Here is a 7,921-nt window from a genome sequence, read left to right as displayed (position 1 = left end):
TCCTCCAACCCACAAGGGTAGAGACAAACCTACAGTCATCTTAGTAGCCCCTGCTCCTAGCACATTATCTGGTACAAGTAGATGCATGTTTACTATTGTTTAACGAAAGAATGCATATTTGAGAAAATAGAACCCTCAAGCATAGCCCACATAAACAAGGAGGTTCAGCATTTTCTTGCCATGTAACTAACTTACTTCATGACCTCAGAATTTGGGGAACTGTCTAGATGAAAATGAACCCCAGAATAGAAAGCCTTTTGTGGGAGGCAGATTCCGATATGGCTCCCTGTGATCCTGCCTTCTTGTATTCACTTCTTTGTGTAAATCCCTTTCCTTTGCCTATGGACTGGACCTAGTGACTTTTTTTTTTTTTTTTTTTTTTTTTTTAAGATGGAGTCTCACTCTTGTTGCCCAGGCTGGAGTGCAATGGTGCGATCTCGGCTCACCGCAACCTCCACCTCCCGGTTCAAGCGATTCTCCTGCCTTGGCCTCCCAAGTAGCTGGGATTAGAGGCACGTGCCACCACGCCTGGCTAATTTTGTAGTTTTAGTAGAGACGGAGTTTCTCCATGTTGGTCCCGACCTCCCAAAGTGCTGGGATTACAGGTGGGAGCCACTGCGCCTGGCTATGACTTGCTTCTAAGAAACAGAATACCCAAATAGTGATGGGCAATTACTGCTAAGATTAGAACACAACAGACCTTCACTTCCATCTTGCCAGCACTCTCTCTTGCTAGCACTCTCTCTGGTCCTCCTGCTTGCTTGATCTGATTAAGCTGCCATGTTGTGAGATGCTCAACAGAGAGGCCCAGGTGACAAGGAATTGACCAGCTGCCCACAAGAAACTGAATCTTGCCAGCTACCATGTGAATGAGATGACTGCCTCACTGAAACAGACCCAGCACCAGTCTGCTTGCATTCCTGTCCCTCAGAAAACTGCAAGATAACTAAGCGATAGGTAACTAAGACACCTTTCTTGCTGGTTTCTTTTCATTTTTTTTAAAGCTATATTCCTTACTTTTCTAGTGTCGACTGTGCAGTTAGTTACTCAGAAATTTCACTCATCAATTTACTGTGATGTGAGGGAATCACTGGTTTGCGAACTACATACAGGGTACAGTTTTAGATACTCTACAGCAATGTCCACTCCCGTGGATACTTCCTGAAAAGGGACAGCCTCTCGCAGGCCCCACTGCCTCTCATTATTGAAAGCAGCCGGCTCTTTCCTTAAACTGTAATCCTTTTTATCCTGCTTCCAGACTCAACCTTTTAATCTCAGGGGTGGAAAAGCTTCAACCCTCGCACTTGACAAAATGAGTGTAATGAGGCTCGGAAAGGGGAAATGACTTGCTCACTTTCACACCACTAATCAGAGTCGGAGTTCGGAGATGAAACAATAAGGTCTCACCAGGCATGGTGGCGTGTGCCTGTAGTCCTAGCTACATGGGAGGCTGAGGTGGGAGGATCACATGAGCCCAAGAGTGCATCTTCCTACTCCTGGCCCAGGACAGACGTCTGAGCTTAATTCCATGCTCACAGTCTGTGAAGTGAGAAAACATTGCAAATTGAGCAATAGCTTCATATCTCTGACTGGAACTCTTAGGTTACCTCACCCTAGACAGCAAGGCTTGCTTCCGTTTGGGTGCCAGGCTCACTCTTTCCCTGTGGACTTGCTGTCTTGAGGCTTGGTAAACCACAACTCAGAAACATTACCCTGAATCCTCCAAAGACTTTTTTTCCATGTAGTCAGCCTCTGCTCAGCCATGCAGAACTGCCTGGGATCTCATAGCATGTTCATTGCTCCGTCCAACTTGATACACACTTAATACATTTACAGTTTGCTTCACCTTTAGTTCCCCCTTTATTCCACCAGATTTATAATTTGGTGACAATACTTCCCATGTAGTGAATTCATCTTCACTAGTTGATATATCAAATGAATATGGTTTGATCTTGAATAAATACTTAAACTCAATTTAAACTTGGTTTGTTGGCTTACATTCTCCTGGTTAAGTTTTACCTTTATTAGTGAAGTTATCAAACATATTAGTTTTAATAGTTGACAGGAAGTTTTTCAGTTGCATCACTGTGAAATTACTTGGGTCTTAAAAATTACGTTGTAGCCAGCCATTACTAAGGGAGAGAAGTATATACGGATAACCTGGAACCTGACTTGGGAATATTACACAAGCCACTGCTCATGAACTTGTGAAATCAAAGGCCTGCCAAGGCAGATAGAATTATACTGAGTCCACGACAGGAAGGAAGAGGGAGCAAAGTAATTTAAAATGAAAGCATTCTTCTCTGTCTTCAATCCTATTCTACCTTGTGACTTTTTTTTTTTTTTTTTTTTTGGAGACAGGGTCTTACTCTGTCACCCAAGCTGAAATGCAGTGGCAGGCACAGTCACAGCTCACTGCAGTCTCGACCTCAAGGGCTCAGGCAATCTTCTCACCTCAGCCTCCCGGGTACCTGGTCCTAGAGATGTGCACCACCATGCCTAATTTTTTGTAGAGATGGGGTTTTACCATGTTGCCCAGGCTAGTCTCAAACTCCTGGGCTCAGTCTTCCCTCACCTTGGCCTCCCAAAGTGCTGGGATTGCAGGTGTGAGCCATTCAGTCCAGCCTAATTGTGACTTTCATCACTATATTTTTACAGGGTTTTTGTGTGTTCTTTCTTGTTTGTTTTGAAACAGGCCACTATGTGACCCAGGCTGGAGTACAGTGGTGTCATTATGGCTCTCTGTAGCCTCAATCTCCCAGGCTCAAGCAATCCTCCCACCTCAGCCTCCCAAGAACTTGGGCTGCAGACATGTGCCATCATGCCTGGCTAAATTTTTGTAGAGATAAGTTCTATGTTGCCCAAGCTGGTCTCTAACTCCTGGGCTCAAGCAATCCTCCTGCATCAGCCTCCCAAAGTGCTGGGATTATAGGCATGAGTTACCACTCCTGGTCCTTTTACAATTTTTAAGGATGAGTCATAAATATGATTTCAGTTGACTCTCTGACATAGTTTGGATGTTTGTCACCTCCAAATCTCATGTTGAAATGTGACCCCCAATGTTGGAGGTGGGGGGAGGTGTTTTGGTCATGAGGGTGGTACCCTCATGAATGCCTTGGTGCCTTCCCCACAGTAATAAGTGAGTTCTCACTGTATTAGTTCATGTGAGAGCTGCTTGTTTAAGAACCTGTCCGTTTTTTTTGCTACCTCGCTTGCTGTGTAACACACCTGCTCCCCCTTTGCCTACACTGTGATTGTAGGCTTCCAGATGCCTTTGCAGAAGCAGATGCCAGAGGTATCCTTCTTGTATAGTTTGCAGAACCATAAGTCAGAACAAACCTCTTTTCTTTATAAGTTACCCAGTCTCAGGTTTTCCTTTATAGCAACACAAAATGAACTAAGACACTCTCCCATCTCAGGGTTAGGATTATTATAATACAGATGAGGAAGGAGAGGCTCAGGGAAGTTAAGTAACTTTCTCATTGATACATAAGCGTCAGGACCAAAACGTGTTAGGACCAAAAACTCCAAGACCTTCTAATCTTAAACCAGGAGTCTTTCCCCTACTAGAATGATTCTCGTCCTTAATATGCATCAGAATTATCTGGAAAGCTTGGTAAAACACAGAATGCTGGGCTCCAACCCCAGGACTTCTCATTCAGTAGGTCTGAGGTAAGCCCAAGGATCTGCATTTCTAACAGGTTCCCAGATGCTGCTGCTGCTGCTGCTCCTGGACTGTTTCGAGAACCAATGCGCTGTCACAGACTGTCTGCAGGGGGAAGGAGCCTAAGGGCTGCCTGCTGCCACACATGCTTTTTATAACCATGATTGAAAGAATGCGCTCAAAGATACTGTGAAAAAAAGTCAAAATAATTGGCAGAGAGCGAAAATGGCCAAGAATATTTTTACTTTTCATCCAATTCAACAGCCATTACATTTTTATTCAGTACTAGGACTTGTGGAAGGGATTACAAAAGACCTATTTCCACTATTTGGTATCTTCGAAGACCATATAATTTGGTCATGGAGTTCATATTGGCATTCAGGAAAGAGAAAGTAGTAATACATACAGTTGGATAACAAAACGTGTGTGGCATCAACAAAGTTCTATGGGAGTTAGAGAAGGAGGAGATCGGTGTTAACTAGACTAGCAAGGTAAGGATTCACAGAAAATGTAGGTTTCGGACTTTGAAGAATAGTATTGAGGATATCTATTGCCATATAACAAACCACCCCAAAACTCAGTAGCTGACATAATATTTTTTTTGTAGTTTCAATAGAAACGCGAGATTCTATTATTGAAATTAGTCACAGGCCAGACCAGATTCCAGGGGTAAAAAAGGCGACTGCATCTCTCAATGTGGGAGTGGCATGTGTATACAGAAGAGAAGAAATTGATGGCAGCCATCTTAGGAGATGAGCTACTACAGATAGGCAGGCAGAGGAATCAACCCACGGCATAAGGATGCAAGAGCCAGATGAGAACCAAGAGATCTGAAAGGCTGTATAAAAGAAAAATCAGAGGAGTTGAAAACTGAAATGAAGAGTCTAGGCCTGATCTAATAAACACTGAGGAATCACTGTGCATTCTTAGGTAGCAAATTAGATTTCAATCACTCCACACACCTGTGTGTACTGTTTGTTTCCTAGCACTTGGGTTAAGTGGTTTACATGCAAATGTACACAAGACAGGCATGGGCCAGCCACCATGGATCAGAATTCAGTAGGAGATGCAGATGAGTAAATAGGCAATCACAACTCCATGTGACAAAAGGGAGATGCAGGTGTTACGAGAACCTCTAACTCAAATAAGGAGTCAGGAGGCAGAGGGAGGAGTGGCTGTTCGTGTTGTGTTGTCCTCTAATCAAGGTTCATCGGCAAGACTGGAGGAAGGAAAGAGAAGCCATGGAGACCAGTTAGAGAGCTGTAGGAACAGGTGATTAGAATTACACATTTTAAGCTTCCTCCCCCTCCATCTCTAATGAATGAAAACAAAGCCCTGACAGGGAGCATGCCTAAAGCATGATGGGCTGTTCAAGTTGTTATAACATCCCTTCTAAAGATTTGCTTCCATCCGATATGAAGTCTTCTGATAAACTTTGTAAAATGACAACACAGGTCAAAATGATACCGAGGCATTATTTTGCACACCTGGAGAGATCACATCCAAAGCAGCAGAGAAAATGGAAACAAGGGTGTGTTCTTTCCTCATGCTTCAGAAGCATAATTCCCATGGAAAAAGTTAGTATACACTTGAGAGGCACAGAGTTACAGGCTAACCCCTGCAAGGGGAGGAATTCTGGCTTTGATGTGTGTAAATTCGGTGAGCTCACCTCTTGAAGACAATACCTCCAGTAAACTGCTTATATGCTGTACTTGTAACAGCACCAGAGAGATCACTCTCTATTAGAAAGCAGGCTCCACTGGTCCTATTGCTTGCTTCCACCACCACTACCCATATCTGGTGCACTGCCAAATATACAGCAGAGTCTCAATAAATATCTAACTATCTTAAAGGGCTTATCAAATTTTGTACAGATGACAGACAGTGATGCGGCTAGGTACACTCAGAATAATTAACTGTTCTAAACTCTACCAAGAGCTCTAAGTATGCAGTTAACTATTTAGAGAAATGGAGGAGCTTCCACTACACTACCAAGTACATAGGAACAATATTTAAAACCAGCCCTGGTGTATACTACAATGGAATAACTTCTCTATGGAAAATGGTGGCAGCTGTCAATGAGGTGGCATCTCCTGCCTGTCACCCGTCTATGACTATTTCTGTTCTGTTTTCAAATGCCTCTTTTCCTATTTGTTGTTTTCTAGCTTTCATTCAAGGCTTCCTCAGCAGCTGTGTAGGTGTTGTGAGGAAGGAAGGGAGCTGGTAGGTGTGTACTTTTTCTTCTAGCTTGGGCCACTGCTATAATATTTCCTATCAGAGGGGGAAGAAGTGGAGAGAAAACCACCAGGGAAATGAAAGAAGAGAAGAATGAGAAAGAAGGGAACCATATCAAGGAAAAAGAAAATGGAAGAGAAGTAGAGGCAACCTGAAGACTGAGGGAATGGGAGAAAGAGTCCTTATTATCTCAGGCAGGGCATGTGATACATATTAAGATAGGAATTGAGAAGAGGCCACTGCAATCTGTAGCCAGCGAGGCATGCCCTTTGCTGGTGCTTTTCTCCACTTTGCTTTTGCTTTGTCATTTCACTGTTAATAGCACCTACCTTGTAAAGGGAGAGAAGAAATGAAATTGGGTTCAGTAATTTTAGAACTTAATAGGTTAAAACAACACAAATGTATTACCTTCGCGTACTGGAGGTTGGAAGTCTGAAATGGGTCTCACCAGGCTAAAATCAAGGCGTCAGCAGAGCTTTCTGGAAGTCTAGGGGAGAATCTGTTTCCTTACCTTTTCCAGCTTCTAGAGGCATCCCATGGTTCATGGCCCCCTTCCTTCATCTTGAAAGTTAGCAACGGCAGGCAGAGTCCTCACATCTCATCACTCTGCCTCTGTAGCCACGTCTTCTCTGACTCTGATTCTTCTGTCTCCTTCTCCACTGGGATTATATTGGGCTCACCTGGATAAATTATGCTACATTCCCTATCTTAAGGTCAGTTAGGCTGGGCACGGTGGCTCAAGCCTGTAATCCCAGCACTTTGGGAGGCCGAGACGGGCGGATCACGAGGTCAGGAGATCGAGACCATCCTGGCTAACACGGTGAAACCCTGTCTCTACTAAAAAATACAAAACACTAGCCGGGCGAGGTGGCGGGCGCCTGTAGTCCCAGCTACTCGGGAGGCTGAGGCAGAATGGCGGGAACCCGGGAGGCGGGAGCTTGCAGTGAGCCGAGATCACAAGCAACTGCACTCCAGCGCCCGGCTGGTGGCACTCCATCTCAAAAAAAGCCAGTTAATTAACCTTCATTCCGCCTGCTGTCTTAATTCCCCTTTGCCCTGTAACCTAACATATTCATAGATTATAGGAGCTAGAATGTGAACATCATTAGAGTCTGATGATTTTGTTGGACAGCAAACATTAGTAACTTGTTGAAATCCATACTTCATTTTTCCCCTAATATTTTTAAAAAACAAGAACTCTTAATGTCAGTAATTTATTTTTTCCCCTTTTGGGTTTGCTAGAAACAGAAGTAACAACCCTAGCCATCTGTCATTTAAACAAGGGAAGATTTATTGCCTTTAACTAAAATGGCATTTGCCACAATAGCAATACTAAACACTTTAGCAAAGACAGAGTCTGTCTGGCAGAGGCAACAGCATGCTATCAGCGCCTCTTCTTACCAGCGCGGCACAGTTTTCAGTGGTCTTGTGTCCTTACCCTGGAAAGCAGTCAAGGGGATCTGGTGCTCTAATGATGGGCCAACAAGTGAGAGATGAAGATTGGGATTATATGGGTGTATTAAACATTTGAAGGAGACCTTTTAGATTACTTCAAATAGCTACCATTTATGGAACACCTTCCTTGTGTCAGGAGTTTGTTGGGTACTTTAGGTATAGTATATGCGATCCTCAGAACAACTTATCATGATGGGTATTACAAACAAGGAAACTGAGGATAAACAGGATTAAGAAATTCACCTGAGGTCATACAGGTATTAAATAGCAGAGACAGAAAATAACTCCCCAGCTACCTGACTCTAAAGCCTTTGCCCCCCATGCACAGAATAACTCACTGCAGAATTATCTAATGCCCGTAAGGTAAGTGGTGGCAATGGAAACAGGTAGGAGTTCTGTTGCTGAGGCCCTGAAGTCACCAGGTTTTGTCCACACCTCCTCAATCAACTAACTAAACAGCATTAACACCCCCAATTTCCTGATTAGTGGCTTATCTAAAGTCCCATGAGTCAGTGGGCTCTAATTGTGAGTCTACCCTTTGTTTCTGATGTTACATCACTCACTTCT

The 7,921-nt window shown here is 43.7% G+C and overlaps 1 long non-coding RNA gene across 1 annotated transcript; it reads right to left on the bottom strand.

The window, feature by feature from the left end:
• Window positions 1–3,892: 3,892 nt before the first annotated feature.
• Window positions 3,893–6,720, bottom strand: LOC103875809. The gene is made up of 2 exons (XR_634774.3): window positions 6,411–6,720; window positions 3,893–4,883 (listed from the first exon to the last, which is right to left on the bottom strand). It is a non-coding gene; the product is annotated as an uncharacterized LOC103875809 (long non-coding RNA).
• Between the last annotated feature and the right edge of the window lie 1,201 nt (window positions 6,721–7,921).

The sequence above is a fragment of the Papio anubis genome, chromosome 9 (genome assembly GCF_008728515.1).
Source record: "Papio anubis isolate 15944 chromosome 9, Panubis1.0, whole genome shotgun sequence".
Lineage (NCBI taxonomy): Eukaryota > Metazoa > Chordata > Mammalia > Primates > Cercopithecidae > Papio > Papio anubis.
The sequence above is the reverse complement of the archived record's forward strand: the minus strand, read 5'-3'. Positions and strand labels throughout refer to the sequence as shown.